The 24363-nt window shown below is 43.3% G+C and overlaps 6 non-coding genes across 6 annotated transcripts; 1 reads left to right on the forward strand and 5 right to left on the reverse strand.

The window, feature by feature from the left end:
• Positions 1 to 363: 363 nt before the first annotated feature.
• On the reverse strand, positions 364 to 477 carry LOC116676318 (U5 spliceosomal RNA). The gene has a single exon (XR_004328643.1). It is a non-coding gene; the product is annotated as a U5 spliceosomal RNA (small nuclear RNA).
• An 11290-nt stretch (positions 478 to 11767) lies between these two features.
• On the reverse strand, positions 11768 to 11959 carry LOC116676316 (U2 spliceosomal RNA). The gene has a single exon (XR_004328641.1). It is a non-coding gene; the product is annotated as a U2 spliceosomal RNA (small nuclear RNA).
• A 275-nt stretch (positions 11960 to 12234) lies between these two features.
• Positions 12235 to 12351, reverse strand: LOC116676319 (U5 spliceosomal RNA). The gene has a single exon (XR_004328644.1). It is a non-coding gene; the product is annotated as a U5 spliceosomal RNA (small nuclear RNA).
• An 8843-nt stretch (positions 12352 to 21194) lies between these two features.
• On the reverse strand, positions 21195 to 21410 carry LOC116676317 (small nucleolar RNA U3). The gene has a single exon (XR_004328642.1). It is a non-coding gene; the product is annotated as a small nucleolar RNA U3 (small nucleolar RNA).
• Positions 21411 to 22813: 1403 nt separating this feature from the next.
• trnak-uuu (transfer RNA lysine (anticodon UUU)) lies at positions 22814 to 22886 on the forward strand. The gene has a single exon. It is a non-coding gene; the product is annotated as a tRNA-Lys (tRNA).
• A 406-nt stretch (positions 22887 to 23292) lies between these two features.
• Positions 23293 to 23365, reverse strand: trnam-cau (transfer RNA methionine (anticodon CAU)). Its single transcript has one exon. It is a non-coding gene; the product is annotated as a tRNA-Met (tRNA).
• Positions 23366 to 24363: the final 998 nt, after the last annotated feature.

Below are 24363 nucleotides of genomic sequence, written 5' to 3' on the forward strand. Positions count from 1 at the left end.
CAAAAACCCGCTACAAAACTAGGCCACAACAGGCAAAAGTTTTGGCCGACCAGGAGCGATCGCATCTTAGCCAAAGGCCGGAAGCGATGACCACCACTCTAGCTGTCAGATGCGACCTCCCCGACGGTTCTCAGTTTTGTCACGGTCCAGTATTTTTAATGGACATAACAGCTGCTGCTTAGCACCCCCGTCCAAGCGCTTCATGGGGAAGCACAAAAGTTTTAGTTAAAGACGGCAATTTTGGTTTTCCCAATTGGTCAAGCTCCTGCCAACGTGCAAATATTCCCATGCTGTCACATTTTGGCTACATTAAGAATCTGAGTTTCCTTTGGAGAACATATTTGTTTTTCACAAGTACAAAAGGCTTAGCCAAACAGCAAAGCCACCAAAATAATTTCAACTCATAGGCGTTCCTCTCCACGGAAGTCTTTAGTAAAAGGCGAAAGACTTGTGCGTTATGAAGAGAAACCAGAGTAAGTACAGCCCCTCTCGAGAGCAGCCGAAACGCCAGTCTTCCCAGTCCCAACCCTCGCGGTAATTCTCACTTGGTGTGCCGCTTTCCAATCCAAGGCCTCACCTATTCCCCCATTGTCACAGGGCCAATATTTGTCCTTGCTGTTTTTCTGCCAATCAAAAGTGCAAATCTTGCTACACTTTTGTATGGCTTTATCTTTCAAGTATTATAACACGTTTTGATACCAGGAACCCAACGAGGTTTCACAGATCATTCAGTTTTAGGACAATTTCTGGCGGTAAAATCTGCCAGCCATGTCTCTTCAGGTCCGTTGACAGTTTGGGCAACGGGCAGCTTCACGTGCATCGTTAATTGTTTTTCCAGAAGACGAAGATGGGTGCACCGTTCCCGGTGACGCTGCAATACCGGTCGATGCGTGGGGTTAGATTTGTGCATATACACATCAACTTTCTTTTTGATTCATCATCACCATTCATTATGTCATCATCACTATTCATTATGTCATCATCACAATTCATTATGACATCAACTTTCTTTATATTACTGCATATACACTAGGGGTGATCCGAGTATCCGCTGAAACGAGTATCCGTACGGTTAAAGCACTTTTGCCGAGTACAAGTATTATCCGTAATATGAGTCAATATCCGTGCTCGGATTGAATAAAACTCCTCAACTGGCCGCGCAGCGTTCTGTGATAATCACAGCGCCCCCCCCCGCCTACAACCCCGCTCGGATCAATCACACACACAGAACATGGAGAAATGCGCTCTCTCTCGCTCTCTCTCTCGCTCTCTCCTGCTCCGTCAGTCAATTCGGTCTGCAGATCTGTTCCGTTAACGTTTAGGGTTTCTTCAGCTTCAGGTTTGTTTTTAACTTCGGTTTGTAGTCCTACATAGTAACCAGTAGATTTCTGGTGAACGTGGGGTTTGTAGTCCTTACATAGTAACCAGTAGATTTCTGGTGAACGTGGGGTTTGTAGTCCTTACATAGTAACCAGTAGATTTCTGGGTGAACGTGGGTTCAGACATGCTGCTTGTTTTAAATGCGACTCAAGTTGCGTCTCTGCCATCGGAGATTTTTTTTTTTTTTACTGTCCTGCCCCCCCGCCCCCCCTCTCTCTGTGTCTCTCTCTTACTCCCACACACACACACACACACACACACACACACACACACATATACCTGGTGTGGAAATAAAAAAAATAAAAAAGAACCAAAAAAAAAAAAAATCACACTGATCATAAAAAATAAAAGTTAAAAAAAGAAAGTTTATATTGAATATGAAAACTCTTTTTCATTACATTTTACTTCATAATTGCAACAGCATGTGTTGTATTAATTGTTGCAAAACGTTCTGTATATAGTTTGTTTGTTACCATGACAACACCATTGATCTGAAGCTCGATGCTGTCATGTAAATAGTTTTCAAATCAGCAATAAATATAACAATTTTTGATCAACTCATATCAATTGCTCTTCAGGTCCATTGACAGTTTTGGCAACGGGCAGCTCAACGTGCATCGTTAATTGTTTTTCCACAAGACAGAAGATGGGTGCACCGTTCCCAGCGATGCTGCAATACCGGGTCTGTGTTGCTTTGCTTAGACTTTATAATAAGCAGACGAGGCGTATTTGCTGGTTGAACATACTTTACTCAACAGCTTTCATCGAACAACGCTGCTGTGCTACCCGCATGGCTACTACTGTTATTTCACACCCGCCTCCGGCTTCCACTACCGTGGCATGCTGGGTAATGGAGTTCTTAACCCAATGTATCCATAACATCACATCTTTCCCCCTTTAATAAAACAATCTTTACCTCTATAACTAAATAACATTTACCCCCGTAGAAACATAGCCATCTTCAAGTTCTTAACTATACATGTAAACAAATGTTTCGTTTAAACTTTTTTTTTTTTTTTTTTTTTTTCTTTTCATCTTAAAGGTCCATGTTGCATTTGCTCCTCCAAATAAACTAAACACTTTAGCACTTTCAATCAACCGTTTAGGTGGCTGAACATGTCTCTTAGGTCTAGCCTGTACTCCACAGCTGGCAATTTTGACAGTTTGGAAGGTGTCTCAACAGCTGGTGGTGCAGACGCTGCTGTGAGACCACTGTCAGTTAGCTCCATAGATTCAGCTGTGTCCCGCTGAACTGTCTCCTGTGCTGTATTGTCCTTCTCAGTCAGCTGTAGTTGAAGATCCGTGCGGTTCCTCCTCAGAAACACTCCATTCTCCGTCTTCCTGCTTCTTACAGTGCAGACGCTTTGCTGCTTGCTCCTGCTTCTGCTTGCATATTTTTGCTGATAATCGTGCTTTTCCTGAGAACTATGAGCAGCGGCTCTTGGACACTTCAAAAACACTGGACTATACATTTTTTGTAGACATAGTAGGCTATTGCCATATTTTAAAAATTTTCTGCGTGAGCGTGGCCTACCAATAGCTCAAGCCTGTCCTACAGTGATTGTAGCTAAAGCTAATTAGCAGCAAGATGCCTCCTTTCTCCGTAGAAGACTACTACAAACTCCTTCAGAAGATTGCACTTCTGGAAACCAAGGTTCACCTTCTAGAAGTGAACGTGGAAGTTAACGGATCTTGTGGAAATGACACCACTTTACCATGGACCCATAACAATGGACAGAAGTATGCTAACACACGGCTAATTAGCACCAACAAGACTACAAAGAAACAGGAGGGTGGAACTGGTAATAAATCAACAAGTGGCGGTCCTCCCTGGAACTTGTCTGGTGCGAAGCCTAAGAGTAAATCATTTTCCTGGAAATGGGAGGACGACTAACGGGCCGGGCACAGCGCCCTGAGATTTGTGATATGACCGGCTGGCCTGCATTATCATCTGGGCAGAGCGCCTCTTCAACCCCTGTACCTAGTAGGACACAGCCGTGGACAGCTGCAAAAGGGAAAATAAGCAACAAAATGCCCCCCCAACAACCTGGTGTGCAACTGGATAACAGATTTGCTCCTCTGCTGCAAGACGCTGGACAGTCATCTGATGACCGGGACTGCGTCTCATCACCACACAGCAGGGTAAGGACTGAGAGCAATTCAAAAAGTAAAAGCTAACAACTGGGCCTCAAACCCTGATTGTGGGTGACTCTGCTGTAAAAGATTTAAAAAACAGTAAAAACACCAAAATACTATGTTTTCCCAAAGACATGGTGTCTGACTTGACCCAAAAATCCCAGATATCGTGGCAGCACACCCAACTGTGAAGAACATTATTCTGCATATAGGGTCAAATGATGTTGTAAAGCAACAGTCTGAATTGCTGAAACTGGACTTTAGGGAACTGCTTGACACAGTCACCCCCCTAAGCGCAAATGTGTTTATCAGTGGTCCTATACCGTCAGTCAGAAGAGGAGATGAGAGATTCAGCCGACTGTTTGGACTAAACAAATGGCTTTCAACTGAATGTACCGTCCACTCTCTGAAGTTCATTGACAATTTAAACATTTCTGGGAGCGCAGACATCTTTTTAAAGCAGATAGACTTTCCCTTAACAAGCCAGGAGTAAAGCTGTTCACCTCTAATCTGCTTTACTTTCTGCGCTACACATCTGCTCCCTCTGCCAAGGTCACAAAACAAAAGGAAGACACAACAAAGTGCGGCAGTGATCCAGCACAGCCCCCGCCTGTGCAAAGATTTGACCATGGGAGACCAGAGAGCAGAGACACGAACCTCCACTCCCCTCTTCACCCGTCCAGCACCCCTCAAACCTTCCCAACCCCGAACCTTCTGAGGATTCATCGCTGTCTCTACTGATGTCTCCACACACCCTTTCCCTTATTTCCCCCATCAATTATGCACCCCTTCCTACCCCCATGGCTCAACCCCGGGCAAAAGTAAAACGCCAAGCACCACTACCAGGATGTCAGAAAACTCCTTCCCCCCAGACTGATAAGGACGCTTGTGTGCAAAATCTGGCAAGCACTATCTGATATGTGCCGGGCCTGGCTGCAGGACTAGTGATACTAATGACTCTTTTCAAGACAAGCCCGGCCCTGTGGATTCAATTCTTCCTCAATTTCTGTTGTGATAGGTAATAGGAAAAGAATGGTGAATAAGCACTTAACTGCAAACTTAGCAAATTTAGCATCCATTCCTCGTCAGCTACAGCCTGTCCCAAAAAATGAAACACACTAACACTAGCCTTACTAAACGTCAGGTCTTTGGCAGGAAAATCATTTTTAATCAATGATTTTATTACTAAGCACAATCTAGATTTTATGTTTTTAACTGAAACCTGGTTAGACCATAATAACAGCGCTGCTGTTCTCATCGAGTCAGCTCCCCCTAACTTCAGTTTTATGAGTGAGAATAGAGTGAATAAGAAAGGAGGTGGAGTCGCCATTTTGTTTAATGACTCATTCCACTGTACGCAAATATGTTATGGAAATTTTGTTTCTTTTGAATATGTTGCTCTTCAATTAAGATCTTCCCCTCAAGCGATGTTTCTAAATATCTACAGGCCACCTAAATATTGTGCAACCTTCATTGATGACTTCACTGAACTGCTGTCTATTATCTGCATTAACTTTGATTGTGTAATCATTGCGGGTGATTTTAACATTCATGTTGACAGCCCCCAGGACAGGGGGACAAAAGAGCTGTGTTGTGTTTTTGAGAACTATGGACTGACTCAGCATGTGACGGAGCCCACCCACAATAAGGGGCACACTCTGGACTTGATTGTCTCCAAAGGTCTGAACATTTCCAAGGTTGTGGTGACTGACGTTGCTCTCTCAGATCATTCCTGTGTTTTCTTTAACGGTACTATCTCTGTGCCCAAAAGTGTCCAAACAAAGATAATCAGAAAACGGTATATCACTGAAAACACCAGTGACACATTTATACAGCTTTTCTCCTCCACACCAGCCCTCTCTGGGCTATCAGTCAGTGAGCTTGTAGATAATTTCAACTGTAAAATCACAATGTTATTGATGCCATTGCTCCCACTAAGGTCAAAGTTGTATCTGGTAAGAAAAGATCTCCATGGAGAAATGTCCTACTGGTGAGAACAGAAAAAAGAGAGTGTAGGAAAGCTGAACGAAGGTGGCGAAAAACAAATCTCCTGGTCCATTATAACTCCTATAAAGAGAGACTTCGCATTTATAATTTGGAACTGAGGAATGCAAGAAGGTCCTTTTTCTCTGATATTATCTCTAGAAACAATAATAATTCCCGTGCTTTGTTTGCTACTGTTGATAGGTTAACAACCCTCCAGTACCAGTAGCATCTGAACTTTTATCTACCAAGGCCTGCAATGACTTTGCCTCCTTCTTCAAAGACAAAATTCAAAGATTAGACAAACAGTCAGTGCCTCCATATCAAGTCCAGGATATGTGTTGTCACAGTGTTCAAGCAAAATAGTTCCAATATGACAGAATTTCACACGATCAACCATACAAACCTGGAGGACATTATTCAACATCTGAAAACCTCGACCTGTTGCCTTGATGTTCTACCAACGGGACTTTTCAAAAATGTTTCCAATTGTTTGACTTCTGATCTTCTACAGATTGTGAACACATCTCTTCTTTCAGGTATCTTTCCACAGGCCCTGAAAACTGCAGTAATCAAGCCACTCTTAAAAAGAACAACCTAGACAAGTCACTAATGAGCAACTATAGGCCAATATCAAACCTTCCGTTTTTAAGTAAAATCATTGAAAAAGTAGTCTTTCAACAACTCAACCATTTCTTGTCACTAAGCAACAGTTTTGATACCTTTCAGTCGGGTTTCCGACCACACCACAGCACTGAAACGGCTCTTGTCAAAGTCTTTAATGACATCCACCTTAACACAGATAATGGCAAAATTTCAATCTTAGTATTACTTGATCTCAGTGCTGCATTTGACACGGTCGACCACGATATACTACTAGACCGATTGGAAAACTGCGTTGGCCTTTCTGGCTCAGTACTAAACTGGTTTGAATCCTACCTAAAGAATAGGGATTACTTTGTGTCTATAGGTAATTATGCATCTGAGCGTACAAATATGACGTGCGGAGTTCCGCAAGGCTCCATTCTGGGGCCTCTTCTGTTTAACATCTACATGCTTCCACTGGCTCAGATTATGGAGAAAAACAAAATAAGTTACCATAGTTATGCGGACGACACACAAATTTACATAACCTTATCGCCAGGGGACTATAGTCCAATACAAAAACTGACTAAGTGCATCGAACAAATTAACGGCTGGATGTGCCAGAACTTTCTGAAATTAAATGAAGGAAAAACTGAGGTGGTTGTTTTTGGAGCAAGAGAGGAACGATTAAAAGTCTGCGCTCAGCTTCAAACAACAATGTTAAAAACAACAGACAAAGCCAGAAATCTTGGTGTAGTCATGGACTCAGACCTGAACTTTAACAGCCACATTAAGACAATTACAAAGTCAGCCTACTATCACCTTAAGAATATATCAAGGGTTAAAGGACTTATGTGTCAACAGGATTTGGAAAAACTTGTCCATGCCTTTATCTTCAGTAGACTTGACTACTGTAACGGGGTCTTTACAGGTCTCCCTAAAAAATCAATCAGACAGCTGCAGCTGATTCAGAACGCTGCTGCTCGAGTCCTCACTAAGACCAAGAGACTGGATCACATCACTCCAGTTCTGAAGTCTTTACACTGGCTTCCTGTGTCTCAAAGAATTGATTTCAAAGTACTCTTGCTAGTTTATAAATCACTTAACGGTTTAGGTCCAAAATATATTGCTGATCTGCTACTACACTATGAACCACCCAGACCTCTCAGGTCATCTGGGACAGGTCTGCTTTCTGTCCCCAGAGTCAGAACTAAACAGGGTGAAGCAGCTTTCAGTTTCTATGCTCCTCATATCTGGAATAAACTCCCAGAAACCTGTAGATCCGCTGCTACTCTCAGTTCTTTTAAATCAAGGCTGAAGACCTTTCTATTTGATGCTGCCTTTCTTTAAATGACTAATCATTTCTTTAAATTTCTTATGCTGCACTGTAAATTTTATTCTTGTGTTTTATGTTTCTCTTTGTTTTTAACTGTCTATTCATGTGTTTTACCGGTTTTTAATGCTTGTGATTTTTAACTGTTTTTACTTGTGTTTTATCTGTTTAACTGATTTTGTGTAAAGCACTTTGAATTGCCTTGTTGCTGAAATGTGCTATACAAATAAAGCTGCCTTGCCTTGCCTTGCCTTGGATCCTGTAGGAGCGTGGAGCAACTTCCTCCTCCACCTGTCCCTTTAGTCTCCATGTGCCTGTAGAGATGTCCCTGAGACGCACCATGTCTCCAGGCTTCAGCATCGGTAATTGATTTGCCGTTCGATCAAACCAATGTTTTTGTTTCGCTTTCTGTTCCTCCTTTACTTTTCTTACTTTGTGAGCACTTTTTGGCGTCAGCAGGTCTTCATTTATTGGTAGGTTAGAGCGAATGCGTCTACCCATCAGCATTTGGGCTGGTGATAGCCCGTTCTGTAGAGGTGCACTCCTATAGATCAGTAAACTTTTCTGAAAGTCATCTCTGTCCTGTGCTTTTTTCATCATGCTTTTCACTGTTTTCACTGAGCTTTCTGCTAAGCCGTTGGACTTGGGATAGGTGGGACTCGACGTAGAGTGTTGAAACCCCCATTCTTTGGCAAAGGCAGCAAACTCGCTGCTGGAAAACTGAGGCCCATTGTCCGAAAACACTTCACATGGGACACCATGTCTGGCGAAGACAGCTTTGAGGTAGCTGATGACTGCCTTGCTTGATATTGACTGCAGCGCTCCAACTTCTGGATAATTTGAAAAGTAGTCAGTGACCACTATGTAACTCTTTCCATTACAGTCAAATAGGTCAGTTCCAACCTTGTAGTAAGGTCTGTGGGGCACCGGATGAGTCATCAGCGGCTCAGCTTGTTGTTTTGGCCTGTGGATGCGACAAAGTTCACATGACGCTATTGTCTGGCTGATATCTTGGTTGATTCTCGGCCAGTACATTACTTCTCTTGCCCGTCGTTTACACTTGACTTCTCCGAGGTGGCCTTCGTGTATCTTTTGGAGCATTTGTTTACGTAGTGACGATGGAATAACAAACTTGCTCCCCTTCAACACTAAGTCATCTACCACAGTGAACTCGGCTCTGCAGTTCCAGTAGTCTTTTATGTTCATGGGGCAATCCTTTTTGTTTTCAGGCCATCCTTTCAGTATCGCACGCTTGAGTTCTTTCATAGTTTCGTCAGCATTTGTCTCTCTCCTTATCTGTTCTGTTCTGTCAGCTGTTACTGGCAGATTTGTCACAATCATGTCCACGTATGCCTGTATTTCTGCATTGCTCTCGCTGTCCGTACGTTCCCCTTTATCCACTGCTCTAGACAAGGTGTCGGCGGTGTACATGTATTTCCCTTGTGTATATATCATGTGCACGTCATATTTTTGCAGCCTGATTAGCATGCGTTGTATCCGCACAGGACAGTCATTCAGAGGTTTGGACATGATGGACACCAGAGGTTTATGGTCAGTTTCTACTTCAAAAGCTTGACCATAGACATATTGGTGAAAGCGTTCACATGCATACATGCTTGCTAATAGCTCCTTCTCAATTTGAGCGTACCTGGACTCCGCGCTTGTCAAGGCTCTGGACGCATAGGCGACAGGTAGCCACTGCTCGTCGTATTGCTGCAGCAGCACCGCTCCCAGGCCGTACTGTGACGCATCTGCTGAGATTCTTGTTCTCTTTTCTGGGTCATAAAACTTTAACACGGGCTCTTGTGTCAGAGTCTCTTTCAGTTTCACAAAACATTTCTCCTGCTCATGAGACCAGATCCATTCATTCTTCTGTTCAAGAAGACTCCTGAGAGGTGCTGACTGCGCTGACAACTGTGGGACGAACTTGGCCAGATAGGTGACCATTCCCAGAAAACGTCTGACCTCATCTTTGTTGTTTGGTCTTTCCATGTTGTTGATTGCTGACGTTTTTCTCGGGTCAGGCTTCACTCCCTCTTCACTGACAACATCTCCCACAAAGGTAAGTGTTTTCACTCCAAACTCACATTTGTCTTTGTTAAGTTTCAGATTCACTTCCCTTGTCTTGTCTAAAACTTGTCTCAGTCTTTCGTCATGTTCTTCTCGATTCGACCCCCAGACTATGATGTCATCCATCATTGTCTCCACTCCTGGTATGTGCTCGAAGATCATGTGTATAGTCTTATGGTAGACTTCAGGTGCTGACAAAATACCATACGGCAGACGAAGAAACCTGTACCTGCCCTCAGGTGTATTGAATGTGCACAGTTTCGAACTCTCCTCGTCCAGCCTCAGCTGCCAGAACCCTGACGAAGCGTCTAGTTTACTGAACCATTTAGCTCCCGCAAACTGTGCCATGATTTCTTCTCTGGTTGGTAACTTAAAGTGTTCCCTTTTTATCGCTTTGTTCAAGTCCCTTGGGTCCAAGCACGTTCTCAGAGCACCTGTTTTCTTTTGCAAAACAACCAGCGAGCTGACCCATTCAGTTGGTTCGTCTATTTTCTTGATGACCTCCAATTTTTCCATGCGCGCTAGCTCCTCTTTCAGTTTACTACGCAGCGCAAAAGGAATTTTCCTGCAAGGATGCACAACAGGAGGCACACTTTTATCCACACGAATTTTGTGTTCTCCAGGTAGACATCCAAGTCCTTCGAAACAGTCCTTATACTCCTCCATGAGTGAGTCATGGTCATTTGCAGTATCTGATGTCACAACAAACACTCTTTTAACCAGATTGAGCTTTGTACATGTCTTGAGTCCCAGAATTGGTTGTGCACTCGTATCCACGATCAGCAGCAATGCTCTTATCTGCTGGCCTCTGTGTTTAAAGGTTGCGATGCATCCGCCTTTAACAGGAACCCGTTCTCCAGTGTATCCTGTCACTTTTGTTTTTATAGGATGAATTTTACTTTTCACTGTCAATTTTTTATAGTCTTCAAAAGATAACAGGTTTACATGGGCACCTGTATCTAACTTGAACGGTATTATCGTCTCATTCACCTCTATTGGCACAATCCATTCCTCTTTTTCTGTTTTATGGGCACGTACCACATCTACGATGAACTCATCATCCTCCTCTTCATCCTCACCAACTGCGTGAACTTTCTGTTTAAAAGCTGACTTGCAACATCTTGCATAGTGATTGCTCTTTCCACATTTGTTACAGGATTTTCCATAGGCAGGACATGATTTTGGCTTGTGGCTGCCTCCACATTTACCACATTTGAATTCTTCAGATTTCTCTTTCTGATCTTTTTGTTTGGTAAATGTTGTCTTTTTCCTCAGCTCTTTATGTACTGCATGCACTGTAGTTTCACCTCTCCGAAGCTCTTTTGCTTGTGCTCGAGTGGTTTCCGCTGCTCTGCACATAGTGACACACTTGTCTAGTGTAAGTCCAGTCTCTCTGAGCAGTCTTTCTCTAAGTGCATTATCCACTGTGCCACAAACAATCCTGTCTCTCACTAGTGAATCTCTCAGGGTGCCAAATTCACATGTTTTGCTTAGTATGTGAAGCTCTGCTAAGTACTGGTCAAAAGGTATTCCTTGCTTTTGATCATGGGTGAAAAACTTATACCTCTCAAATGTCACATTCTGACTAGGCACGAAGTACTCTTCAAACTTTGTCATTAGATCTGCTAATGTCAGATTAGCTTCATCCAGCTGAAAGCTATTATATATGTCCAAAGCATCTTCTCCCATAACATGCAAAAGGATGTGAGCTTTCAATTTTTCGTCCTCACCCCCTGCTCCGCTTGCTGCTAAATATATATTAAATCTTTGCTTAAAACGCTTCCAATTATCAGCAAGATTACCAGTCAGTTGCATGGAAGTGGGTGGACTTAGCCTCTCCATTACTGAACGTCGGGGTATCAGGACTTCCCCAGCCCTCTCTTGTTGCTGGATGTCCTCCAATTCGGGCACAAGATCCTCTTCTACTTGTACGATCTGTCCCTCGTCCCCCGCTTCACTTCCACTGCCACTTGTAGCCATCACACGCCGTAGCAAACTCTCCTAGCATGTTGCTGTTCATCACCTTTACGCGACCGGAGACTTTTCTTTCTTTTCCGTCTTTCACCCGCGACAAATCTTCCTTCCGTAGCTGCTCGCGGCCACTTCTGACACCATGTGTTGCTTTGCTTAGACTTTATAATAAGCAGACGAGGCGTATTTGCTGGTTGAACATACTTTACTCAACAGCTTTCATCGAACAACGCTGCTGTGCTACCCGCATGGCTACTACTGTTATTTCACACCCTGCCTCCGGCTTCCACTACCGTGGCATGCTGGGTAATGGAGTTCTTAACCCAATGTATCCATAACATCACAGGGTTGATGCGTGGAGTGAACGGAGCAAGCCCCTTTTTCAACTCCCATTGCTAAAAATCCATTTAATATGTTGTCCCCTGATAGAGGACATATCAGATATTAAACTGATAAGAACAGATACTACACTTGATCTTAGCCAAAAGGCCGAGAAGCAATGACCACCACCTCTATGCTGTCAGATGCGACCTCCCCGGACGGTTCTCAGTTGTCACGGTCCAGTAATTTTAAATGGACATAGCTGCTGCTTAGCACCCCCGTCCAAGCGCTTCATGGGGAAGCACAAAAAGTTTTAGTTAAAGACGGCAATTTTGGTTTTCCCAATTGGTCAAGCTCCTGCCAACGTGCAATATTCCCATGCTGTCACATTTTGGCTACGTTTAAGAATCTGAGTTTCCTTTTGGAGAGCACATTTGTTTTTCACAAGTACAAAAGGCTTAGCCAAACAGCAAAGCCCACCAAAAATAATTTCAACTCATAGGCGTTCCTCTCCACGGAAGTCTTTAGTAAAAGGCGAAAGACTTGTGTGTTATGAAGAGAAACCAGAGTAAGTACAGCCCACTCTCGAGAGCAGCCGAAACGCCAGTCTTCCCAGTCCCAACCCTCGCGGTAATTCTCACTTGGTGTGCCGCTTTCCAAATCCAAGGCCTCACCTATTCCCCCATTGTCACAGGGCCAATATTTTGTCCTTGCTGTTTTTCTGCCAATCAAAAGTGCAAATCTTGCTACACTTTTGTATGGCTTTATCTTGTCAAGTATTATAACAACGTTTTGATACCAGGAACCCAACGAGGTTTCACAGATCATTCAGTTTTTAGGACAATTTCTGGCGGTAAAATCTGCCAGCCATGTCTCTTCAGGTCCGTTGACAGTTTGGGCAACGGGCAGCTCCACGTGCATCGTGTTGTGGAAGTTTCTGTTCAGCGAGGGAGGAATTTGTTGAATGAAGGAGAGACCTTGTTGAAACAAATTAAAGACAGGCTAGAGACTGGATTAAAAGTTTGGATATTCGGTGAAAGAGTTTAATTATTTTCTCGAGAGAACAATCAAACAAAATGACGAGAATGGCAGTTCACAATGCAACAGAGTAACAAGGTGACATTACACATTCTGGTAAATACAATCAGTAATACACTTCTTTATATGCAGTGCCCCCAGAGAAAAACCAACCCTTGTTTGGAAACCAGTTTAATCTCAAACATAACAATCAGTGGACCTCAGGCAGACAGTTGGAGCTCTTACGTATTTCTGAATCTGCCCCTCGTGTGTCCAAGTGTCTTGACCGGTCATTCTATCTTAGCTAAAAAAAGACATCTTGTCTCTTGGATAGGCTCTGGTCTCGACCTGGGACCTGCTATGATAAACACCGTTCTAGGCAACTGTTTCTGTCAGGCTCCACGTCATCTATCCTTGGTGGGAAAATGCAAAGTCATAACATATCCAGTTGTCTCCTACAAAGAGATCACACTGAGGACAGATACAGGAACCAAATACTCTGAGAGGCATTGAAGATATTATTATGAATAATTAATATGAAAATCATTGGTTACATGTAATTTTCCCATTACATTCCCCCCTTTTGATTACATACTAATCACAACACAATTGAAAATTACTGAAAAGACAAAAAAAATGTTTTTGTGATGAACCTCTTAGTTTAAGCTACCACTACATCTTAGTCTAAAAGAAAGATGAGAAGTAAAATGGAATTTATGAATCAGGAACTACTGAAATTTGGAAGCTGAGTCTGAGTTAAATTCGTCGTCTTTGTAGGTGGGCAGATCAAACAGACCAAGATCATCATCATTTACTTGCACTGCCTGATACTGAACCCTTTCAAAAGTAAACAAAGAAAATAATCATTCATATTAATGGGATAATACAACAAATGCTTCAAAACAGAAACAGATCACAGAGATTACTGGAACCACAATATTCCCCATCCAAGCCTTCCACCCCTCCCCAAATATCCAAGCGCCCCAATCCCCCCCGAATAAGTGTGAGGGACATCTTGAGCCCTAAGACTAGTGGCGAGTTGGTTTAGCTGATGGACGGTGTCAGTGAGGTTACCTTCAATGTCTGGGATTAATGTGCAGCATTGATCACCTAATACATGACAGAGCCCCCCCCTGAGCTGCTAACAGTAAATCTAGACCCATCTGGTTCTGAAGTAACATGTTACGCATTGCTCACAAGGCTTTAGGAAAATCGCTGAACCCCGCAAACATGACGGCGGTCAGATTTTCCAAACTTTCATGTATCTTATCAATATCATGTGCGTTATTAACTAAACCCTACCACGGAAGAATTCCCGAAACAAATTTGCTACTGTAACTCATCATTTTACATTAAGCTCTTGAAGTAAAATGCAGTCAGTGCACAAATAGTTAATTAGGTTTAGCACGAGTGGTTTTATGGGTGAAGCCCGTTTCTGTGAGTGGGGAAACAATTAATCATTAATCAACATTAATCATTGATCCCTACATCGCGTGTAAATTTGCTGATTGAACCCAGTCATACGTTGGAATATGAATGCGTTGTCTTTGTCAGAAGAAAGAACTCATTTATTTTACACAATGTTAATCATTTGAGTTGATTTTGTCATTTTTGGACTGAAAGTAATCGCATGGTTACAACAGAAAGGTAGTTGATGCATTAGCTACTACCATGAAGTCTGTTGTCTTAAGGTTGTTGCTTTGTTTATATTTCTCGTACCCCGGTTTCCAATACTGTCTAGAGAAAGGTGAAGAGCGCTCTACTCTTTTTACCCCTTTATTTGATGACTGAAAACTGAGTGTGCGTGTGTACCGTGCATCTGTAGTAACATTTAATGGGAGAAGAAGTGGTGTTAGAATAAATGATGTCAGATTTATCTCTATCATATCTGTCTAACAACAAAAATGATACCCCCACAGACACAGACAAGACACAGAGAACAAGAATACATTTTGAACCCCCCACAATGTGAGGCGGATACCACGTCTGTCTTTTCTTGTGCCCTTCCATCGTTGCAGCAAGTCTGCTGCTTCAGGGGTGTTGTGCGTGTGGGTGACTGGATAATTGATGCAGGATCAGGCTGTTGACCCGGCTGTCTTGCTTCTGGTGGCGGGATTTCTTCTGGTGTCAGAGGTTCGTCCACCAGCACGTGACACACCGTTGGAGTCAGTCTTTACCACTGCCTCGTTTCTGGTGAGTTGTGTTGCAGCGTTGGTGGCACAGAACTTAGTCTGTCAGGCCACGGATTTCCAGGCGTCTGGCGGGACTGGCTCGTCCTCTGGCGCTGGGACCCTCTTGCAGTGTGATACGTGGATCCACGGAACCCGCTCAGCAACCTTCACTGCCGTGTGGGTGACCAGAAGAACCTGGAAGAGACCTTGCCAGCGTTGGGATTGCCAGTTTTTCCTCCTGAAGTTTTTTACGACCACAAAGTCTGGCTGCAGCGTGTGGAGCGGTCCCTCAGCAGGGTGGGGCAGGGCAGCAGAAACCTGGATTCTTATGGCAGAGAGAGCAGAAGACAGTTGTACACAATATTGCAACATCTCATGCTCACACAGAGCTGTGGAGGGAAGGGGTGCTGTAGGAGCTTCTATCCCCACACTTGGCGGTCTGCCGAAGAGAATCTCAAAATGACTGAGGTTACTGCGCGTTCTTACCCTCATTCACATGTACATAGTTTTGTTCTTAACGTGCCGTTATCATTTGACAACCGACTTGATATTATTAGTAATATATAATATAATAATTTCTGTCATTTAGAGCTTTTGCTAACACTGAAGCAGTTTGTTTTGAAGCGGGAAACACCTCCACCCATTTTGACCAACCATCACCAAACAAAACTTTTTCACCTGTGACGGTGTGAGATCTACAAATTTCATCATGATATGTTCAAATGCCTGCTTTACAAAATTTTCCTTTTCTGCAAATGATGTGAAGGCCTTTGTGTACCATGTTTTCTTTAACAATACTAGCACTCGCCCCTTTGACACATGGTCCCATGGGCCCATGTGCCAACTTTGCAAAATGTGTGAACAAATGGTGTGGAAGGCAAGGTGTTGGATCCGGCCCCTGCCAGACATCCTCTTTAAAGGTGCACTCTGCTCTTTTCCACTGTATTCTGCAGCTACTGATTCTGCAAGTGAAAGATCAGTCAGCTGCACTGTGTGTGTGCAGAACATTTGTATTAGCCAAGCTAAGATGGAAATAAGATCACTGATCAATTGGTGATGCAAAATGGGCTTACCATAAGACTTCAGGATGTTTCGGTGTTTCCACAATGCCCCAAAATCATGTACAACCCCAAAAGGCGTACCTGGAGTCTGTGTAGGTTGTAACAGACGAACCTTCAGCCAGCTTTACATGCTTCAGTGAGAGCAATGAGTTCAGCAGCCTGCATAGAGAAGTGTTTGGGAAGAGGTTTAGCAATTAAGGTTTCTGAATCTGATACTACAGCAAACCCTACCTGTCCCTGTCCGGTGTCAGGGCAGCGTGAGGCTGACCCATCCACATACAAAACCAGATCTGAGTTTGGCACCGGTGTGTCAGTCAGATCTGGGCGCGGAGCACAGGTGTGTTGCAACTCAGCCAAACAATCATGTGGCTTTCCCTTTCCTGGCATAGGCATAAGAGAAGCAGGGTTAAGCACTGTAAAATGTTTAACAGTGACATTAGGCATATCAAGCAGACATGTGTGATACCATAGATAACATGCTGCAGATAATTGTGAAGATTGTTGCTCCAATAGGATCAGAGAAACTACATGTGGCACTAACAATGTTAATGGAGCAAAATAGGCCACAGGCCGGAGCCTGTCACCGTGAGGCTGCAAGAGAACAAACGTCATGCAGCCCAAATGTTCACCCACTGTCTGAGTGAATGGAAGTTTAGGGTTTGGCAAACCTAAAGTGGGATGGTTTTGAAAAGCTTCTTTAAGACTTACAAACGCCTGGTTCGCTTCGATCGTCCACGTGACGCGGTCATGTGCAGATAGATTTTTGCCATGTATTATGTCAGCTAAAGGTTGAACTAAGCATAATTTGGGATGAAACATAACAATAGGAACACATTCCTAGAAATGACATCATTTGTTTCTTTGTTCCAGGTTTTGGGAGAAAAACTATCTCTCAATCCGAGATGAGGACAATGTTTTTCCCTGACGCTGAAATGTCATGACCCAAAAAATGCACTCCTTTTTTCACAAATTGCAGTTTAGCTAAACTAGCTTTGTTCCCTTCTGCTGCCAGGTGGCACAACAGTGCAATAGTGTCCTGTTCACACTGAGCTTTTGTTGGACATAACATTAGGCAGTCATCAACATATTGGAGGAGAGCAGAGCCTGGGGAAAGGGTTAAGCTTTCAAGGCTCTCTCTCAGTGCCTCATTGTAAATGGTAGGGCTCTCGACCATTCCTTGTCCTAAACATGTAAATGTGTATGCCTTACCATCAAACAGGAATGCAAACCAGAATTGGCTGTCTTTGTCCACTGGAACACTGAAAAAAGCGTTAGACAAATAAACAACAGAAAAATATTGTGCCCCCCCTGGAATTCCTTGAGTTTAGTGTACGGTTTGGCACGTTGGGAGCACGTGCGTGGACCGCTGCATTTACTGCTTTGAGGTCCTGAACCAAACGCCAGTCGACCGGTTTTCCCTTATCACAAATTTTCTTGACAGGGAAATAGGCGTGCGAACAGGTGTATCAGGACATGGAACAATAACTCCTGCTTTCAAAAGAGAGTTAAAGACCGGCCTGATTCCATTAATCGCTTCTTGTTTCAGTGGGTACTGAGGTTTTTTGGGCCTGAAGTCTGAGCGCGGTGATAACATCAGGCTGACAATTTTTATGAGACCCACGTCATATTTATGCGCTGCCCACAGGTGAGTCGGCACTTGGGACAGCAACGGAGAGATATCTGAGGGAGAGACGGTCACAACATTATTCAAAAATGTGTGTGTGTGTGTCAGCTTCTTTCTGCTGGAACACACTGCGCGCGGCGGTCACAGCGGCAGCCATCGTGTGACAGGAGTTTGGATAAACTCCCGTGGAGGGGGAGGTGTACACGTTCCCTTCCACGGTTTCAGTCCGGTCAGTCAGCTGGTCACAGTCTAGGACACATTGTCCCAAGTTTCTCCACTGATCTGTGTGAGGTTTAGACAAAAGAGAGATATGAGCTTATGAGTGCTGGATTCTGAAAAACATTCTCTTCTTATCAAGGTTACTTCTACTGCACATCTATATTCATGCCAGTATATGTAAGCACACTCAAGCTCATCTGTATCTTCTTTAAAAAAAAAAAAAAAAAAAATCTTCAACAAACATGTCATCTTTTCTGATAAGACAAAATAAGTGCAATGTAGGTTTAGTTCTGACATGAAGTCAGCAAGGGGTTAAATCACATCTCTGGCCTCATGCAGCAGGCTTGCAGCATGACCCAGAGAGAGATTCACCACTGAAAAAATCAGCTGAGATGTGTGTGTGTGTGAAAAACAATGAGTCAGGCTGGCTGTGACTTCTAATCTCACAACCTTGAGACCTGTAGGAGTTTGAGAAAACTCCTATGCCGAACATTAGATCCCTACCTAACAAATTCACAGGACACAGGAGAGAGCAAAACCGAACATGTTGCCCTTTTCTCCTGCTCCGAATCATTTAGATTCCTATGTACCCACATCATGAGGTTGAAAATCTTTCTGGGACAACTGGGAGTGCCAGTGCTCCACTTGCACTCCTGCACAGAACAATTCTACCAGAAAAATAAAGATTTTTGAAGCACATAATTTGTTGCACCTAAAAAACCCAACTACATGCACTCTAAACACAAAACCCAACCCACAGATTATGCCTCTAAACCAACTCTACATCCCTTCCATGCACCTTTTAAAATTGTAGCAGCCAATTTATACACCTCAGATAAAACATTACATAAGTAGGAATACCTTCTAAATTTTTTTTGTTCTAGGTTACAATATTGCGTCTAGAATTATCCCTATCGTGTGAGGAAGAGTGTGATGTTTATGGGCTGTAGCGTGTGAAAGCATTTACTTCTTTGCAAGCAGGTTAGTGTGTGTTTTGCATTGAGAACTATAAGTAACTTTAGCAAAAATAAATAACAAATATATACACTTTGTAGTGCAGATAACATAAATATTAACTGATAATGAGACATTGTTGGGATTTGGACCCAGGATCTCCTGCTTACAAGACAGGCGCTTTAACCACTAAGCTACAGCGCCTTCTACAGATAAGCCTGTCTTGCAAGAATACAATGAGCTAATGAACAGGGTTGCTTCCATCCATCCATCATTGTCCAGCAGCTCCAGTAGGGGACCCCTACAAACTCCGGCAAATGAAAACAGCTGGACGTGTCCTTGAGCGACGCCTCAGGACTCACTGTTCATAGGCAGGCCTACCGAGAACAACAGAAGTCCTATGCAAGGACCTTGAGAGATGAGAGACCCTTTCCCATCATGCCATTTCTCATGGAAAGCCATGGAAAGCTTAAAACACAGTCCTAGTTTAGTCCTCCTCAACAGTCAACATAGCGTTTGCTGTGTGGCGTGTCTGTTTTTATTTCTCTCATGTTAACAGTATTGACCAATACGGTAGGCATTCTAACCTCAGCTGACACGCTCACGCCATGCAGGCAGTGTGCAGGAGCCCTAAGCTTCCAAGGTAAGACTGAAATTCATGATAATAAAACCTTTATAATCTTCACACTAAAGTTGCAAAAACACCTCCAACAAAAGGCTTTTATTCGCTTTACATGGACACATGTAATGTTATGGTAGAAAACAGCACCACATGTCACTTTAGTGATCTAAAAAAATCAGGCAATAACTGGGTTGCACACGTTAAGTATCGGCAACCATGTGGTAACACTTCATACCGTGATGACTACCCTGTTAAGTCTTAATTTGTCTTTTACCTTGTATAAGCTAAACATACAGTATACTGACTAGCAGTAATCGGAGTAACGGGTTAGCTTGCCTAGGCTTGGCGGATCAATCCTATCCAGTCAGTCTGCAGAAGAGGTAGAAGTACCTGGCAGGTCTCTCCCTTCAGCAGTTTGAGAACGCCAGCCCACTCCTTCCCATTGGTGCTGATCATCCACATCTCACCCCCATAGAGCCAGTGAAGCTCGGTCCACCAGATGGAACACTCACCATTCGAACCAGACTGGGGGGGAACGTTTCAGAGCCCAGCACGGATCGTGGAGCAACAGCTACGGCCGCAACAGTACCTTTTGACGTCCACTGTTCCTTCCAGCATGGAGCTCTTCCAGATTGTTGAGAATCTCTTGCAGCTGGATGTGCTGCCACACAAAAATGAGAAAGTGGTAACCAGGTCAAGACAAGACCAGGAGGCAGTAAGTCTGCTTGAAGAGAAGACTACGCGTGTGGAGGTGGACAGAAAACTCTGCTATGCTGTAACAGTTTCCCTAACTCACCCGCAAGGGAAAAGTACAACGCATAAAAATTAAGGTAATGGGTGGACCTCTGATATCTATCGGCTATAATTTAAACATATACGTTCAGATTTTTTTGTTCTGCAAGCTCTCACCTTTGGCCTCATATTTCCCTTCATATGAGTCAGAGCCAGCAGCACTAAGGAAGAGCAGCCTCTCCTACGGCGAGTAGTGGCGACCCACGGGGAAACTTTGGTTTCCCAGTCAGTTCCAGTAGTACAGTGAGAAAGTGGTGGATAAAACGAGGACTGTGGGTCGGCGTTGTTGGTACGTGAGTGGAAATACATCCAACATGCTAACGCATATCCAACGCCATCACCCAGACATGCCAATCACTGGAACGAGACAAAAAAAACTGTCCAACGTCTCCTCCCTACAGTGGTTAACAAGCCTTTAGATCCAAATACAAATAGGGCCAAAAAATCAGTGAATCAATCAGGATTTCCACATCACCTTCAATGCCCCGTATCCACTCGTAGAGTAACCTGGCTTCAAGTATTTGCTGTATGTACGCAAACCTCGTTCCAACATGCCATCCCGTCCACCGGGACTTCAGTGTACCGTTCCAACCCTTTAATACATGTCAATCAAGCTGAGCTTGTAAAGGCCATACAGTCTGATTAGTTAAGTGGAAACACCTGTGGGAGTGGAACATGGATGTGTAGAGATGGGCTTTCAAACAATGTACCTTTTTGACATGTCAAGTAGGAAAAGCAAAGGTAGAAATAAAATGAATTATGGCTTAACTCAGTTTACGTTTTTACACCGGACATAAGGCATTACAAAGTCAAGAAAGTAGGTGTTAACCCTTTCAAGTAACCTTGTCCAGCATGGACTGGACATTCTTCAAGACTGACTATAACTTCAGTTAAATAGAAAGCTTAGTATGTTTTATTACTTTCACACGTGTTAGTTTTCCACATACCTGCTACTACCACTCTGAACATATTCCCTTCTTCAATACTCCATAAAGAAGCAAAGAACAATCATCAATGACAGAGAACATATGAAGTGAATCATTACTCTCTGTCAGCCTCACGCTCAGAAAGGAATATCACGACTCATCATCGTGGTCAGCGAGACCAAACACTTTAGAAACACATTCCCCAAGTCAGAAACTCTAGAAATGATCCCTGAAAGTATAGTCTTGGTTAGGCTGAGGGGGGGGGGGGGGGGGGGAACTGCATCTCATTCACTGCAGGGTGATTGTCACTCAGGGTTCAGAGGGACAGAAGCTAATCGTTACGTGCTCCAGATGACTCTGAGGTGAGAAAATCTATTTAGATCTTTAAGAAGACCGATATGTAGATTGAATTAGATTTTCAGTCACTGTTGTCTCAATACTTCAGTGTCAGCCTACTTATTCTCTCCAATAAATGCTCCAGTCCTTTCTTTGCATTAATTGGTCTCAGAATGTTGCGGGTTAACCACCACTGTTGATTATTGGGTACAAAAAGCACTCAAGATATGTATTTATATCATTTTTTAAATGTCTCCAAATAATGTTAAAAGTCGATTTTTGGTAATTTTTAGTATTCGCTGGTTTATTAAGTCTATTCGGCGATGACGTCACACTGGGGAGCGAAGTCTCAGCCTGGCACTAGAACTACGGCGACTGACTGGGATGAGGAAGAGGAGGAAAAGCCAGCAGCCAAATAATTAACGAAATAACGAAACGGGCATATTTGTGTTAACCATGACACGCGGGACAACAATGGGACGGTTGGGTTTAGGAGCAATAACGGCACTTCTTTTTCCCACAGCCCTCTTTTTAGAAGCATCGGTAGCTCAGTCGTTAGAGCATCAGACTTTTATTCTGAGGGTCCAGGGTTCAAGTCCCTGTTCAGGCATGCAGTTGCACATTTTGCTTGATGCCATGATAAATTGTACACTTTGGCAATCCTTAACACTTTCAGACACTGTATCATTTAAGTAACATGCACAAGTCTTTAAAAAGAAATGTGACTGTTTTTCATGCAGGTTTGCATCATAACATGCGGGTGCTATCTCTAAATGATCAATGGGCAACCTACATCCATCTTGATGGCACCCAAATCTCTGTGCTGATCTCCCTGCTTGGATGGCAAGTCATCTGGTGGATTTTTTCCGTCAAGAGGAAGCTGATCAAGAGGGAGAGTTGTTTTATTGTACCAACTAGCAGTAAAGTTTATTTGTCTGGAGCCATAAAATTGCATTAGGTTATCAACGTTTTCAGCGAAAAAGAAAACCACAGCTCAGTCCCTGGTAAGGCAACAGCTTGATTCTGGGATATGTAGAAAGTGCTCGCTAACGTCATCTGTCATGCAGGTTTGCAGGATGTTCACAGTCTGCTAGTCGCCAGATGAGTTGTGACTTTGAGCTTTTTAATTAACCTTTTTGGCCAATTTTCACCAGTTTGTGCAATAACATTTGGTGTTGCATTGTGCAAATTATGGTCTACCTCCTGCTGTCCAGAAGACCGTGATCATGGCAACAGCTCAATGGTCTTCATTTACTTGCACTTTAATCTGTAGTTCAGCAGATGGTTTTTTCCACAGTCACTTGCTTTTGAAGCCTGGGTAGCTCAGTCGGTAGAGCATCAGACTTTTAATCTGAGGGTCCAGGGTTCAAGTCCCTGTTCAGGCGTAGAGTTGCACATTCTGCTAGATGAGTTGTCCATTTGACGTGCTTGTATGGACATGGACAAATTCAGATGCTATCATATCATGTGTGTTCCATGCGCAAGTCTTTAAAAAGAGTCGTATATCATAACAATGTTGCTGGTAAGTCTAAATGAACAACCTATGGGGAACCTACATCCATCTTGCTAGCACCCAAATACTGTACTCATCTCCCTGCTTGGATAGTATGTCCAAGGACATACCACATATGTTCTATAACCCTTTTCATTGGTTTGCTACGACTCTTAAATAATTCCTTTCATTGTATCAATCTCAGAAATAACCAAAGAATGACAATTTCATTCATGTGCTTGTGTTCAACCACCTGTCACTGTTAGCAGCAGTAGTGTTTTTTAGTTTTTTAAAACACCTGCCCCGTGTGAGGGTTGAACTCACGACCTTCAGATTATGAGACTGACGCGCTGCCTACTGCGCCAACGAGGCTATGAAAGGCATTGCAATGGTTGGGAAAATCTCAGAAAAACTAACCATTTGGTCGTCAATCTTAATAAAAACAATGTTTGTGGAGACATATGTACTCACACAAAGGCTAGATCAACACTAGATGCTTTGTCATGACCCCATGAAAAGGGAGACAAAAGACCGTGTGCAAAGGTTGTATACATGTATGCAAGGTGTATGCATGGATGAGTGTGAGGTATGGTGTCAGTGATTTATGCGGACAGTGTAAACTAACAAAGATGAGCGGGAGAGGTGCTGGACTGAGAGACCTCTAGGGCAATCACAGATGCACAACAATAATAAAACACTACTGAGTGAATGCGTTCAGAAAATGAGAACATAGTTCAGAAGCTTTATGAAGCTTCATTTGACCATAACTATTAACCACCTGAACCTGGTAAAAGGTATGAGGTTCTCATGAATAGGTAGCTAGTGATTTACCTGCTGTAGGTGGTGGTCGGCATGCCAACGAGGCTTGGAAATTGCAGATGGTAATTCAGAGGAGATGTAACAGTTTAAAGTGTAAAGTAACTTAATTTTCTAAATTGTCCGCCTACAGTGGCATCGAGAGCTCTTCTCTATATTACCGGGTACGCAATAGCTATTCAACTTTAGAAGGTATTGTTGATTTCAGAAACAACGATAGACAGCACCATCTTATCACAACGCCCATGTTTGTGTTTCTTCAAAGTTTGCAAAAACATTCACATTAATTGATGAGATTTTGGAGGTCAAAGGTTCAATGTCAGGTGACTGTGTCCTCATGTCTGTCCATCGATTCTTGTGAATGCAATATCCCTGAACGCCTAGAGGGAAGCACTTTAAATTTGGCATACATAACCACTCTTAGTCGCGGATGAACTGATTTCGATTTTGGAGGTCAAAGGTCAAGGTTACTGTTTCTTTCATTTCTCCTGACCTGGTGAGCTTGAATGTAATTTGTGGGTTCAGTCCAGCTGGGGTGACTTTCAGCAGATTGG

Source organism: Etheostoma spectabile, unplaced genomic scaffold (genome assembly GCF_008692095.1).
Source record: "Etheostoma spectabile isolate EspeVRDwgs_2016 unplaced genomic scaffold, UIUC_Espe_1.0 scaffold00003018, whole genome shotgun sequence".
Taxonomy (NCBI): domain Eukaryota; kingdom Metazoa; phylum Chordata; class Actinopteri; order Perciformes; family Percidae; genus Etheostoma; species Etheostoma spectabile.